Raw genomic sequence first — 15,898 nt, 5'->3', positions numbered from 1 at the left:
GGTACCATGCAAGGGGGAATGGACCACCTACATATGTGCATGTCTCCACATGCAGCACCACAGCACCTTGCCAGCGTGAGGAAAATGTCAAGGTAGTTTGGCAGTCAGCTTCCAACTTGTGTTAAAAACATCTCTGATCTACATCAGTATCACAGACTTGGCCTTTAAGGTGAATGCATAAAGAAAGCCAGGTAGTATGGTGAACTTTCTGAGTGCAGCTGCCGGACCATCAGCCAGTGAAAGAAACAGGATAGCTGCGCCTTCTGCAAAGAAGAGCCCCCTGGGTAGAGATTTTACAATGCTGTGCATCCTATATCGGTATTTCTAGACTTGGAAGCTTACTAAAACTCTCTTCTGGGGCACGGAAGTCAAGCATGTGTTTTATGGAGCAGGTTTTGATCACTTAGCTATCTGGTCATTTCAATATGCTTGTGACTAATTAAACTTGATACGGAGCTCATTGGATTTGCTCTAGATTTCCACTAAGTCAGGGATCTGACTAAGTACAGGGATATTTCTTTTTTCTCAGTAAAACTAGAGAGTCTTTCATGGCAAGTTCTTCTAGATCATTGGGTAGTTTTGTGAAACTGCTGTCAAGCATGGTATTTATTAGGGTTGTGCACAAATACCTAATGTTGTGAACACACTGCATACATACATTAACGTCACATTCAGGTTGCAAAACATTTGTAACTGTCAGCTCTTTCCCTGTCTCTCTTTTTGCACGTCTCCAAACACATAATCAGCCCTGCTCCTGGCTGATTGATGAGATAGGTAGGGTAAAGTCAGGTAGGACCCTTCGTCCTCATGTTGCTGTGTACCCTGCAGACTTCTGGGTTGGTGGGTATATGGCAGCGATAATAATCCAACCGTTTGGGATGGCAGTTGAATAACACATGGTATGAAGGAATACCACCAGGGTCTGTTGGTGGTGTTGAGGGAGTTGTTTGTTGGTTTTGGGTGATCTTAGATAATCTTGTAGAACATACAGTGGTATCCTCACAAATTGGGGCCCTTCTATCCTGTTTACCATGCAAGCATCAGTCCCTTCAGAGACCTCAAGCCATACCTCATGGCCTCACACCACACTGTTGGACCCTGGAGCTATATGCAGAGTGCTGCCTGCAGGACTCCGCTGCATTAGCAGTACTCACTGTTTTCCTTAGCAAAGATCGAGGGGTGTTTTCCATGAAAAGGTAACAGGTCCTACAAGACCACATACAGCTGCAAGATTTTTCATCCTCCTACTCTGTCAGTCAGTGCGCGGAGGCTGTTTAAACTGGCCAACTTCCACTAATGTGCGGTCATTTCTCAGAAAATCTCCCACAGTTGCACCGGTTTGGCGTAGGCTTTTGTAATGATACCAGCAGCAGGAGTGCTAACACTTGCCGTAGAAAAATCTGCTGCTAACCGGTGCTTCCGCTGCGGCTGCCATCAGGGGAGCCTGTGCAAGGATAGGTCTTTCCTAAAAAAAGCTCAAATAGCAGCACAGCTTGTTAATGGCTCAGGAAGTCAGAGAAGCAAATGAGGCCTTCTGGGGGGTGGGAACTGGGTGCTGGGTCAGGGAGGCCCTCTGCAAAACTGGGAATGAGCTGACTTGTGCAGAAAGCTTCAGATGAACACCTATGGGCTATTCTGTGTCATCAGCATTGCTGGAACGAGGCAGGGGCTCGCTCTGTCCTGTGCCATGTGTGGAAACCACTACCTGCTTGCTGAGCTGTGGCCAAGTAATGACTAAGTCCCACTCTTTTTATCTGATGAGACCAGGTAGTCTCGCATGCCAATTTGGATCCTACCAGTTATTTTAGATGAAGCAATGTGTCGCCAGAAGCGGTCAGAGCTAAATATGGTATACTGGCTTTGGAAGCAACTTCATGCTGTTTCCTGAAGTCTGACAGGTGAATGACTTCGGAACAAGCATCTCATGGTGAAATCCAGCGTGCTCTCTGTCACGACTGCGGGACAACCTGCACTTCTGACCCCCATCATCCTCCCAGTCCCATCAGACATAACCCTTTACAAATGTCATGCTGGTAGCAGTCATCTGTATCCTGCAATCGCATGAAACACCCACGCGTGGTCCAGCCTTGGCCACAGTCCCCTGCCTATCAAGTGACATTACTTCAGAAAGGTCTTAGGCTTCACACTCCCCATGAGCATGGTTAATATAGTGATCCAGCAGCTACCCTACTATTATTTCTTCCACACAAAAAACACTTCAGGGAAAATGTCTCAAAAATAGTAGATCTGACTTTTTCATCAGGCTTACTGTTCCCAGCCTAGTCAAAGGCCCAGCTTTCTGAGGTTGTGCTTTCAGTGTCAGTCCATCAACAGGTGCTGACCAGTGGCTCCACTACCCTTGCTTAGGGAGCATTTTGACATTTGTTAGAGCTCTTTTGGGCTCCACATTTGGCTCTGTGCTTCTGGAGATGGGAAGGACATGCCTCATTGCCTCTCAGTTGCAAGCTGGGGTATGCTTATTTGGACCCTTGTGTTGGACCCTGCTTGGTCTGCCCAGAGGACCCACATCATCAGAAACAAAATTAAAATAAACCATTATATTTAAATAGTAATTCTGCATCACTGGTTAGCCACGTACAACAGCTATACCATTACTACACATGACTATTTACATACACATATACAGTGACTCCACCTCCACATTTTCCACCAAGGCATCAGTAAACCGTGGTAAAAGCCACAGTCTTCTGATTTCAGCAAAAAAAGTTATTTCAGTGTTGCTGAAATGGGGATCAGAAAGAAAGGGAGTAATTACAGCACCACTTACCTCACCACGTAATGATAACTGCCTGGAAGCAGAAACCAGACATATCCAAATGAAAGAATAGGATTGTCTTTCTAACAGTGGGGGTTAATTAACCATCTGAACAAACCACTAAGTGCAACATTTTTCTTATCTTCATCTTGTAACATGATGATTGGACCACTTTCTGGAAGTTAGTCTTTAGCCAAATGTTATGGGATTCAATATAGATGTAATTTGGGAAGATGTATGGTGTGTGATACGTGCACCGAGTAGCTGAGCCAATCTGTGAACTGTCAGTGATGTTTTGTGCAGAGATACCTTGAAAAGTAAATTCAAAGATACTCCACAAAACAGTGTTAGAAAATAGTTGTTTCCCTACGGCTAATCACATTGGCGGAAATACTGAAGGTTCCTTGTTAGAGCAGCTGCCGAATCCTGTGACATCTGATGTTAACCAAATAGTTTGCACAGATTGAATGCTGTGTCCCATATCCCTTCTGCTAGGAAAGACTTTCCCTAAATTTGCCACGTGAAGAGAATCTGTTGGGAGGCATCTCAGGCTAGACTGGTCTTAAAGGGTGCCTAAGGCTTTTTTTCCAAGCACATATTTGCTGGGGTACATCCAGCTGTGGATGTGCTTTTCCCTTTTGTTGTGTGTAACATCTGTGCAGTGGGCTTTTGTTTGGCTGGTTGGAGGTTTTCTCCTCCTTCCCCCAAGCTGCTTTGGCTGCTCACCCAGCTTTTTACCAAAATGCAAATTTATATTCCTTCTGCTTTCAGCAGGCCCATATGTGGAACTGTCAAAATGTCACTGGCATCAATTGTGAAAGGTTAGTGCCACATTACAGTCAGTGAGCTTATTAACAGGGAAATGATTGGGTTTTGGACAGGGGGAGGGAAGGACAAATGGGAATCCATTTTCCAGGCACCTGCTTTTTCTACTAAGACTTTCTTGTCATGTATGTATTTTCAGAAAGTGGTTGCCATCTACATAGAAAAAAATTAGCTAGAGACCCCAGGAAGAATGAGGCTGTTCCTTGTGAGATCTCAGCAAGTTCAGAGGGGGAGGTGGAGAGGCAATAAAAGCAAGTTGGCCAAATTTGTTCGGGTGTTGAGTGACAGGAGATGTTCAATTTTCACTGACCGAGTGACTAGAGACAAGTTCACGCTGCAAAAATTGGGTCTGATGGGGACCCAGTGTCAAACTGGGAGACTGTGGGTCCTGGTTCCCTGATTTCATCTCGGCCCAAGAAATAGTTCACTTGCTCTCCCCAAGTTTACAGGTGCCTGTATACAGATGATAGCTAACAGTCTGCTTATTTTCATCTCCGTGCTTTTTCAGATGTATTCAAAGTCACCACTGAAAAAAATTTCCATACCCTACTGCGAAGTTTTTATCTGTCCAAGACGTTTTTAGGGCTTCTGGTACCATCAATGCAGAGAACCTAGCTCACAATCTTTAATGTATTAATCTTCAAAACGACCTGGCGAGATGAGATTATCCCAGTTTATGAGAACTGAGGCACAGAAAGCTAACTTTTTTGCCATGCAAGTCTGTGAGACAGCAGAGATGAGTATCTGCAACTTTATAGACTCTCTGCTAGTACCTGAATCACTGAACCATCCTTCTGATGCCTCATTTTTTCCTTTGGCTTTTCCACCTTGCTTTTTTAAAGTCAACCTAATGTCCAGCTGGAAGCACTGGACCCATCCATTAGAGAGGCAGGAGGAGGAGGAGAAGTGCCCAGACTCTGCCAAAAAGTTAAATCCATGTTGCGTTGTTACTCTCTAAAATGAGCCAAAGCACGGTGTAGGTGCTTGTCCTTCGGGTTTGTATGGAGCTGTTATTTCACAGGAACCACTGCCCGGCTTTTGGACTGTAGCTTGCAGCCAGTGCCAGCCTGACCTAGATTCAGACCAGTGACCTAAAGGTGAAAGCCACCAGAATCTGTTGCTGAGCCTCTGGGGCACCAAACCTCCTTCGCTCCTGATTATTCCCTTTTTGACATGGCAGAAAAGGCCCTTGAGGTGGCGGATAATGTACTGCTGGGGGGTAGTATGTGTCTGACCTTTTCTGTAGGAATGAGCTTGAAAATGAGGTGGAAAAAAAGGGAATGAATATTAATAATCGGATTGTCCTGGGGATTCTTCACTGGCGACAAAACCCATTGTGCCCTGGAATTAGAGTGAGCACCATGCACATGTGGCTCTTTGTTGCTCCCTGAATGCTGCCGGTAGGTGAAATTTAATTTCACTGCTCGCAACAAAAACCAAGAAATGGGGATTCTGCAGCAGACACAGCCAGTGAGAGGCCCCTCTCTCACAAGGCAGGAAATTCCCTGCTCCCCCCACGCTCCTGCCCATCCCTGTGTATGCAAGCTGATGGCCAAAATATGGGATGTGGGGCCTGGGCACACGGCAAGGCTGAGCCTCAGAGTGGTCACTTCAGGCAGAGAGGAGGCAGGGACAAACAGGTGAGGGCAGGAGGTAGGGAGAACTTGCATGCAACTTAGGGATATTGCCTTTATTAATTTCCAGCTTTCCACCTCACCGTGTGTGCGTCGGGGATTTCAGCTCTCCCCTGCTCAGGAAGCTGCTCTTGCGCTCTCTTGTTTTTGCTGCTTTTGCTGCAGGAGAGAGGTAGCACTGTGCAAAACACCAGATCCAAATGTCCTGTGAGGTTTCTGGGTTTGTTATGGGCTGTGCAGAGCCCCAGGTGCCAATGCACAAGATGAAAGCGTGATGTGAAATGTGGATCAATGTGTGGGCATCTCTTCTAGCCCCAGGACCTCCCTCCAAACCCTCTGAGCGCTGCCTCCCCAAGCTCCACTGACTCCTTGGCAGTGAGCTCTCCTCCTGTGACACCCCGGTTAACACCACACATAACAGCTGTGCTTAGGTGCCTTTTGGGGAGGTGCATGGCCCTGTTTCTAGATGGTGCCCTGAAGGTACAGAGGTGTCTAACAAAACTGCAGAAAGGGCTGACTCTCCAGCCAGGACTGGGGGCCCTGGCGATGACCCCAGCAAGGTGGGCATTTCAGTGGGAATGGGCAGCCCCTGGAGCACGGGTGCTGTGGCAGGAGAAGACTCTGTTGGCCTCATCCCTGGCAGCAGGCTGGACTGCCTCCTGCAGGCTCCAGAGGCCCTCCCGCAGAATATCTGAGCTCAAAACCTGGGTTTTGGGCAATTAAGCAGCCACCCCCCCGCCTCCTCATGCCAAGGAGAATTTTAATGTACTTCCAATTTCTCTTTTTAGCACACACAAAGAAAAAAGAAAAAAAAATTAATAATCATCTATAAGAGAAGTTCTTTTCAGACACATGGAGAAGCATTCAATGCTGATATATATTTTTCCCCACTTTTAAATGGTATCTATTTAAATGCAGATTTTCTGGTTTCCTATGTGGATCTTGGAAGAAACGCCTTTCAATTTAAATGTTAATAGAAGAGTAAACTTCAAAATCAAAATTTCTCCATAAGGGAGAGTGTTTTCTCACAGCTTTAAATGTCTTTCTATACTTCCTCCCTCTTTCTCCCCCACCCTCCTTCCTCTCTTCCCAGCCCGCAGCCCAGCCTCACTTGCATTAAATGGTCTTTTTTAAAAACAAGAATGCACCTTTCAGAGTTCCTGAATTAAAATGTTTAATGCTGGGGTCTGTGGAATGAGTATGTTTGAACAGAGTGCTGGGGCACTGATAAAGCAGAGATACCACCCCTCCACCTCCAGCCTTTTTCATGCTGGCCATTTATCAAACCTGCTGCTCTGAATACCTTATGATGGGATTATTCTCAGGCTTGTGCTGCATAATATTGAACCAGTGGTTGGGGCAGGGGTTGAAAGGGAAGAAAAACCTTTAGGATGATGTTTTAGTTGCTCCTGAGTGGGAGCAAGGTTTGGTGCTGGGCTGGGCAATAGAGGAGGGAAGTCAGATGCAGAGGGAAGAAGGTGAAACAGAGGAGGCATTACCAAGTTCATCTCTGTATTACCCCTCCTGCTCCTCCTGTGGTCCATTCCTGCATACCTCCAACTTCATTTATCTTCAGGAGGAGCTTAGGGTAGATCTGTGTTTTACAAAAGACCCTTAACACTGCCTGATACTGGGGTTTTACATAAAATTATGTTCCTTGCTTCTTGTCACACTCCATTTGTCATCTTTAATACAAACTTCTTTAATTTTCCTCATCACTCTCTTCCATTCTCCATCTCTTTTTGTCCTCTCTTCTCTCCTCACTGAAAGAAAATGGGAGGAAAAAAAGTGTTTCTGTTTTTTCTTCTGCTTCCTTCTGGCCCTGATGAGCCCTGGCCACTTTTGCAAGAAGTATTTCAAGAGATACTAACTGAAGATTAAATTTTAATAAACTTCCATGTATTTAGTGGACTGTGATGGTGGCTGGCAGATAAAAAGCAGAGTGTAACAGGGCAGAGTCTGCTTACTGTTGAAGGAGACTTTTGTAAACTAGACAATAAAGACATTACTATGTATAATAGGATATAGGGTTTTCTGTATCCAGATTATTTTCACACAATTGTTACTGTACTTTGTACATCATTATTATCTGAATGCCTCTGAAGAAAAAGTAGTGAACTGGCTTCCATGGCACCCCTGGGAGACAGGAGAGAGAGTCTGATTTTCAGAGGAAAGCTTTGGAGCACCCAACCCTCCCACCGATATCAGGGAAAGCAGAGCTCACTGGACTCTTCTCTCTAGATGCTCAGTCCCTTGCAGGCAGGGGTGCTGCAGAGACCGCTTGCCCCCACGGCGTCTCTAGGTGCCTGTGACACCCTGGCAGGGCTGCGCGGTGAAGCTTGCCCCGATGCCCTGCTCTGCATTTCCTTCTGTGCACTGTACCTGGTGGGGGGGTAAATGGAGTAGGTCAGTCTTCAGCGGTGTCAGAGCAGCGCTTCTCACCAGCACTGAAAGCACTTTACAATGAAGGGTGTCACCTTTGCCCTGAAACCCAGAGCCCACCGCAGCTTTCTTCCAGACCGTTGGAGAATGCAGGAAAACTTCCATTTAGAAAGCTGGGCTTTCCACCTGGCCTCTCCCACTGCCACCAGGGCTGGAGGTGCTGGACACAGGGAGATGGTACCTCACATCCTTCAGGAATGATCCCTCTGGCAGGGCTAACATGGTCCTGAGGGACTGTGGTGTTCTTCCTCCCCAGCAAGATCGTACCTGTGGTGTGGTGGCTCAAAGGAGAGGTCGCTTAAAGTAAGAGGTGACCAATGTAAAGAAGCGTGTACTCCCTGAGTACTTCAAGGGAACAGGAAGGGAGAAAAATGAAAAAAGCACAGCTCTGATCTGATGAAGTCCCAAAGTTCACACTGAAATTGAACAGAAGCCATTTTATTATATGTGCCTCAAATTCTTCAATACCTGCATAATCCGTGAAAGCTGTGTAACGAAAAGCCTCTTGGCATGGCTGCAACTGGGAAATGTTTGCTTTGTGTGGCCTCACCAAGCAGGAGCAGGAAGGATTAAAGTTATGAATATGAAGAAGGATGGACAAAAATGTAGGTGCCTCAGACTTTCTTCCCTGTTTCTAGGGAACGAGAGAGGGAGAGGAGGGATGAAAGGGTTGACTGGGCAAATTACAAGTGTACTCTGTTGGGACCAAAGCTTGGAAATGTTCCTAGATGATCATATATTGCAGGGCTAAAAGCCTGGATAGTAAATCTGGAGAGAGAAAGACTCTTCAAGATCAGTTCTTGAACATCATTGAATAAGTAGAAATTATCAACTTCAAGTACTTTCTGAGAAAAACAATGTCCTCTCCAGAGTCAGAGAAGGGGAGAGAATGGGAGGGAATGGTTTGGAGTAGGGTAGGATAGGGTATGGTAGAGTAGAGCAGAGTGGAATAATGCTTTGGCATAGGCCTAGCTACTCTGGCCCACTATGACAGGGGTTGTAAGGGCAAAGCTTTTGTTTCCTTCCTAGCCTGCTGTCACTCAGAGCTGAGTAGCAACACAGCAGATAATAAAAAATCCTTTTTCTTCTCTGGCCAAAGTTTCTTTTTCAGCAGAAGGGGAAGTAGGATTGGAGCAAAAGTCTGAACCCTTCTATGGGATGGTATTCACAGCCATCTTTCTCCCAAGACCTAACGTAAGTTTTCTGCCTTCTACAGTAGAACTGCATCTGATGTGCTACATTTCTGCTGTGCAAATGCCTCCTTTATGCATTGACCTCTCTAATATTCATATCATAAAGACTCTTGAAGACAAATCCATCTTTTCAGCCTCACAAGACACTTTTTCTCGCCGTTTTCCCCCTGCACTTAAACAAGCTTTGCTTCCTTCCTTGTCTACTGCCTCCTTAAATCTCTCCCTTATTATCTAAGGGTTCTCTTTTGTCTCCTCTCTGCCCTACATGAGCAAAAGGCAAGAGTAAAATCAGGACTTGATATTCAAGCTCCAGATGGTGCTTTTAGCCACTGCAGAATTTCTTAGGCCCCTGTAATTTTCCCAAATACTGGAGGAATTGCTTTCAGACAGTAGCACACCAGTGTGTGACCTGGTCTGGGACACCTCCCCGCCTCTGGTGCGTTATAAGAAGGTTCACCAGAGACAAGAAATTGCAGTGTCATGTGGAGTTTGTTGTTTGTCAGCATGAACCTCTGAAGGTGTCAGCCTTTGTAGAAGACAAGACTTCATTCCTCCTCTGATGAGCTGCTCACCTGACTTTGAAGTTGAGGGATTTCTATGAAGGAAGGCAGGCTGAAGTGCCAGCAGTGCACAGCTGGCACCTTCCTTTTGTGATTGTTTTTGTTTTAAATAACTGTAAGAACACTTACGATCTCTAACTCTGATGGAGGAAATCCAGATAGATGGTCTGTCCTGACAAGAATAAAACATGTGTCAGGATGTCCATTTTACACCCTGTCCTGAAGGACACGTTGACTAGCACAGCAGTTTGTGAAGCTTCCTATCAGCATTTCCATATAGGTGAGTTCATACATGCTGGCAACCAAACACTGGACACTTCATTACACAACCGACAAACTCTAGTCAAGAGAAGGTGATGGGATTTTCTGGTTTAGGAGAAGTTATGCATGTATCTTACAAACACCATTGCACCTCCTGTGATATGAAGGCTCACCTAAATCCTTCAGAGTGCCAGTTTCTCTTTTTGTGAGGGCCTTCTGCTGCTCGTTCTCTCAGCTTTGAGAGTGTTGTGTTTTAGCGTATGTGTTTGTGACATGCATATTTCTGAGTCACTCTCTGGTGCAGACTACTTGCATATAAATATAATCCACTGTTACTTTTGTTGAAGTGGGTTGTACTCATTGTGATTGCATTAGAGTAATCTTTAAACTGAAGACTGGGCTGCCACATGAGTCAGTAAAAGGCACTCAGAGATTTTAACTGAGTCTCAAGTAGACTAATACATATTTCTTTTCTTATCTCTCCATACCTGAAGTGGAAAGAAAAGATTAAAACCTCACCCTCTACTTGCCAACCTCATCCAGAATACAGTCTTAAGCTGTGCGGAGAGAATTGTGAGAGCCAGAAGATGCCACTCAAAATTGCCTGCATTAATACTCAGTTGTTCATTGTAGCTGGGAGCTGCTAGGGCTGGCATTCAGTAAAAGACACATCTGTCCAATTTTCCATCTGCCCCCCCCCCCCCCCCCCCGTAGTTTTGGGCTGAGGTAAGATAAGGGATGGTGTCAGAGAAAGGTACCTCTGTGCTGCTGATTCTTTGTAAGAGAAGTAATTTAAACAAAGCTTAGTGAAATCTGGTAAATTGTGCTCTTGGGCTGTGTGCAGTTTTTGAACAATTTCCAATACATGTATTTGTTTGGAAAAAGATGAAAAAGGATTGATTTAGACTCTTTTCAAGTACAAATTTTTTTTAATCCCACACGAGTAAAGACAAATGAGAATGAATCTAGTACAGGAGGATATAGATCAAAGTGACCTGCAATGAAGGATTATGCTAAAGAGTTATGCTATCCCAGTCTATTTCTGCTTGTGGTGACACTATATTCTAACATTTGGTCCTAGAGGGGCACAGAAATACATTTGTGATTTCCTTTTTGGTTTCTCCTTTTGTTGGGACATCGCAGGGAAGAAGGTTGCTATACCCAGAATGTCTTCTAAGCTGTTCTAGATATTCTGGATACAGACTTCAGGGTCCTTAGTCCCTATGGACTTTTCTCTATTGGGAGAAGAAAGGAGATGTAGGATGGACTATCTGAAACACTATTTGCAGCAGTAGTGCACTTTCTGATAGTCTGATAGCAAGCACTGTAGTTTGATCTGGTAACAAACGCTTGAGAACAAGCAGTTCTGAAAGCAAAAGCAGTGCTGTGTTGTTAAAGGGCTGGCCAGAAAGCCATAGATTCAATTATATGCTCCTCTACAAACGTTTCACATAGCCATAGGCAGGTTGACTATTCTCATCTTGTCTTGATTTCCCCATCTTTCACAAGAGGCTCATATTTTCCTGCCTGTATGTGTTGAAAGAAATCTCTAATATTTTGGAAGTATTATTAAACTCCTCTGTGGAAAGGAAGATAGAGAGATATCAACAGGAAGACCGAGCCCTTGCTTTAGAAAGATGACTTGCAATTTCAAGGAAGAGGACAGAACATCAGAAGTCAAAAAGGCATATTGAAATTTTCAAGAAGCAACGCTGATTCAGAACATGTTATGTTTGCAGCTGCTGGGGTGTGAAACTTCCTCCACGATGTGACAGCCAGCATGAATTACTTCATTGCTTATAACAAATACAGATGGACAGATATCAGGGTGAAATGAAGGGCAGGGGCATTTGCAAACCGACAGAGAGAACCTTCTACCACACGCTGATTGGAGATAAACGGATCTTAATCAGCTCTTTTGCCTTTCTTTATCTTCAGAAAACCTTTAGAGTTAATATTCTCCAGCGGAAGACTAAAATGCTTGTAGTAAATGCATGTTGTTTTATGAGAGTCTGTCTCTATTTTAAGGAGGTTGTCTAAAATGCTAATTTTTCTCTTTTCATCACGATTCACGAAGCTTGTGGCTTTCAAATTTACCATTTCAGTTTCAGTCATGGGAATTGAATTACTTCATTCCCTGCCCCTTCTCCAATGTTATCAATCAAGAAATTTGTTATTTCCAGCCTCCATGAACATGATGCCTGTATTCCTTGCCTGATGATCCACATTGGTTTTGAGTCAGGATTGAGTTCCCTGCCTATTATACGCAGCAGCACCTGTAGCAGTGCTAGGCATGGAAAGTCCTCCCAAGGGGGAGATATTCACACATAGCTTTTAGTCTGTTAATATATAAAAGAAAATGGGATGGAGACGGTGTCTCTAAAACATGAGTGGAAAGATAACATTGCACTTTCAACCACAAGTGACAGTGGTATCTAAGTCCATGTAGTAAATCATTGAAACTACTGTCATACAGGCAAGGCATTCAAAATCAACTTCTGTATTATAGGTCTTACAGAACAAGCAATGTAATACCTTCCTTAATTGCACCCTGTAGCTGCATTTCTATATAGGTTTGGGTTACTAGATGGTGGAGAAGGGGGATCTATAGTACCCCTGCAATCTGTGCACTTTGCTACAGTGTGACAACTTGGGATGGGTATCCACGAGAGGATCAGCTGTAGAACCAGCTAAGCAATGCACACGAGCGAGCTAAGATAAGGTAAGTTTGCTGTTGCAGCTCCCATTTGGCTGCATAAGATTCAACAATGCATTTTGCTGGCATAGTCACTCCTTCAGTTGACTGGGTTTGTCATGCCATGATCCTGAGATTCTGTAGCTACTCAGGGAGGTTTTCAAAGAAAGAAAGAGTCTAGAGAACCATTCATTTCATAGTCTAAAAATAAATAAAAGCAATTTCAGAAAAAATAAAAAGGATGTGCTCAAATGTCATATAAAGTGGTGTTACATGACAAAGCATGACCATTTTTGCCTTTGCAGGATATATTCAGGAAAGGTCTTATCAATGCCGATCAAACTCAGACAAAACCCCATCAATTTGTACTGATGAGCTACTGCTTATTTATATGGCATCCATTGCTCCTAAATTAGCGGAAGGAATTTATATATTGCCTTGAGTACACAATACAATTCTTTGCTTTTTTGCTGTCTTTCCATGTCGAGCACCACACCAACAGAACAGTCATCATAAAAGGTACCACTAATAGGGGTTTGTGTACAGAGAATATAGGCTCCCGTTCTCTGGCCTTCTCCTCACTAAATAGCCTGAGGGTAACGATTTGGTTACATACATTAAGTACTTTCCCACAAAAGAATCACTTTGAATAGACTTGTTCCCAGGACTGACCTCAGCTTCACGTGGGCTCTGACAAGTGAGGAGCACAGGGAAGGTGTTGTTGGACAAGCGCAGGCTGTTTATGAAACTAACTTTGCAACCCCCTTTCCCAGTACTGCCATTTGCAAGGGCTGTGCTCGAGGATGGTTATGGCAGCACAAAAGCCAAGATGGTTTTGAATAGAAAAGAAAGCTTATATTCTATTTATTTCAGATAAGCCCTAATGGATGGCCTTGCGAGGAGCAGATTTGCAACTGGCCTCAGCAGTGGCAATCTTAAGCTAAGCCCACTGAACTTGTGAGAACTAAGATGTCATGAAAAATTGCAATTCTGAATTTTTTTATGTGTGGTATTAAGTGTCTGTCAAAGGTTAGCTTTCTGGTTTTTTTCAAGAGATAATGTAAACCCAGAGTTCAGATGCTGATGGATTTTGCTGTGTTGTTAGAAAGGGAATTTCAGGTTCCATCAGGAAGAGAGGTCAAGTGAAACAAACCTCAAAGTTGGGCCTAGAAATCTTGGTCTTGCTACTTTAACTATTCTGTTCAATGGCAAAACTCACACTGATTTTAGTGGGGTAAAAACAATTCCTTAGTTTGGCATATAGGGTGTGGGGATGCTTGTGATCCCCTCTGGGACCTATGAAAACTGGCTCCATCAGCTAGTCATTGGGGTAGGTCTGAGGAGTTACTGACACTTTGCAGCTGAATAAAGCTATTTAAATTCAGATCATTAAAAGCAGGTTGTTAGGGTATGTTTCCATTAGGATGAGCAAGTGCTGTTACCCAGAGTCAGCAGTCACAAGTTAAAATGGAAGGGTTTTGTAGAGCTGACACAGACAGCTGTGCAGCGCTTCTGAGAGATGTGTTGTGCTGTTATTGGAGATGACATAGGAAACAGTAAACATTTTATGTTTTTACCTGTCGTTCAAATTGAGCCCAGGCCTTCATGGACTGAAAAATAGGAAGACACTCTGCCATCAGAGATGCTTACTAGCATTTACTGCTTGTTTTAGAAAGCACTCTGAGAAATTCCCAAGGAACAGAGACTAGCATTGCCTGTGGAAAGTGTGAGTTTCTGCAGAAAATGCATTTTTTTTTTTTTTTCTGCACCAGACTTCCTTGAACATATTCAAATTCTTTGTGGGGTGGCTGGGGGGGGGGGTTGATGGGACAGTCACAAAACCTAAGGTAAAAATACAAATTTTAAGGTGTGTATCTTGTTAAAAGGGCCCTGGTCACTGGTGGACTAAAGGCCTGGTAATCTTTATGTTGTCAGAGGGACTACTTGCAAAAAACAGTGACAATCTACAGGAACCAGTTACAGTTTCAAGGGAGGGATTGCGTTCTGCAACTTGATCTTGCATAAGAATTGCTATAATGAACAGAGCTCTGAGTAAATTACCTTCCACTGAATCAAATCATTCTGTCCCAACACACCTATAGACCTTGTAGATTTTGGATAAGGAGTTTTATAAATCTCTGATGATGCTAATCTATCACTGTTCACAAATTTCACTGAATCTGCACTGCTGGTATTGGTGGTCCTTTTGATCCACTGTGGGAAAAGGTTAAAAAAACCCAGAAACTGAGAAACAGACACAGGCCAGCCAAGGAGAAAAGCTGCCACAGAGACTGGTGGATGATTTACAGTTTTCAAATCTTCCTCCCCCTGTCATAAGCATTCTGTTTCTTGAAAGAAAGTGAAATCATTGCTGTGTAAAAAAAAAAAAAAAAAAAAAATTGTTTCAAGAAGGAGACAAATGTTTGGAGAGCTGACTTGGCTGGAATTTTCCCTGCACATATACTCTTGACATATCAGTGCTTAAACTTTCTATGCATGCATGAGGGGGGACAGGGAACAACCAAATGTTAGTGAAGATGCCCCCATCTGTTCCATTATTTGAGGGTGTAAAGATGCTGTTTAGCTCTCATAGTCCTTGCTATTTCGGATGCCAGGTGGTCTCCCTGCCCAGATTTCACATCAAAAACAGCTGTGAAGGTTTTTTTCCCCAGCACATGCAGGAGGAGGGATCCCAGTAGTCCCATCCTTTTTGCAGAAGGCAAATAGGCGATACAGCCAGGTCTTAATTTAAGGGTTCCTTACATTAGGTTTTGGGGATCTTTTTCCTTTATTTATGAGGTACATACAGGTCATCCCTACGCACCCATATCAGATGTAGTACTCAGTTCCCACTTGCAGAGCACAGAATGGTTTACTGCAGCCCCCTGCCCTCCTCCTACTCTCAGTGCTCCCTGGAGCACTCAAAAATGTCCTTACCAAAAATCATCTGACAAGGTCACCATCTAGATACAAGAGAGGGCGATAAAGTGTCCTATGCCCCAGCCATGTATCTGCAGTGCATTTATTATCTCTGACAACAGAATATCTGCATGCCTCACCATCCAGGAGGTACCGAGTTTCACACACACCACCACTGGACAGCAAAGTTCCATGGCCCAAATTACACGTGGGACGCCGCAGCCCAGAGGGGCTCAGTGACTTGCCCAAGATCACACAGGGGGTCAGAACTGAGGTGAATCCCCTGTCATGTCTGTACTGGGGCAAAGCATAGAGACCGCTTTGCATATCAGTTTGAGCAGGGACATCCATTCGATGCAGTAGAATAATGGATGGAGATGAGAAGGCAGGATTTAAACACACGTTGTGCTAGCACCCAGAGACTAGAGCTATTAGGCACAGCATTGCACTGAGGCCATTTTACAACTTCTAATTCCTGAGCAAATTGTCACAAGTCACTTGGGTGCATCTGCACTGAGCTTTATTGTGTGGTGAAATGGTCACCTGCTGTCTCTCCCCAGCCCAAGCTAGTATCTTAATTTATAGATTGTCCT

At 44.2% G+C, this 15,898-nt stretch overlaps 1 protein-coding gene across 1 annotated transcript in view; it reads left to right on the top strand.

Annotated features, from left to right (window-relative positions):
* TMEM178B (transmembrane protein 178B) overlaps positions 1-15,898 on the top strand; it is a 238,129-nt gene that overhangs the window by 190,097 nt on the left and 32,134 nt on the right. The gene's annotated exons all lie outside the window — the stretch shown is intronic.

This window comes from Harpia harpyja, chromosome 6, assembly GCF_026419915.1.
Source record: "Harpia harpyja isolate bHarHar1 chromosome 6, bHarHar1 primary haplotype, whole genome shotgun sequence".
NCBI classification, from domain to species: Eukaryota; Metazoa; Chordata; class Aves; order Accipitriformes; family Accipitridae; genus Harpia; species Harpia harpyja.
This window is presented reverse-complemented; position numbering and strand designations above follow the sequence as displayed.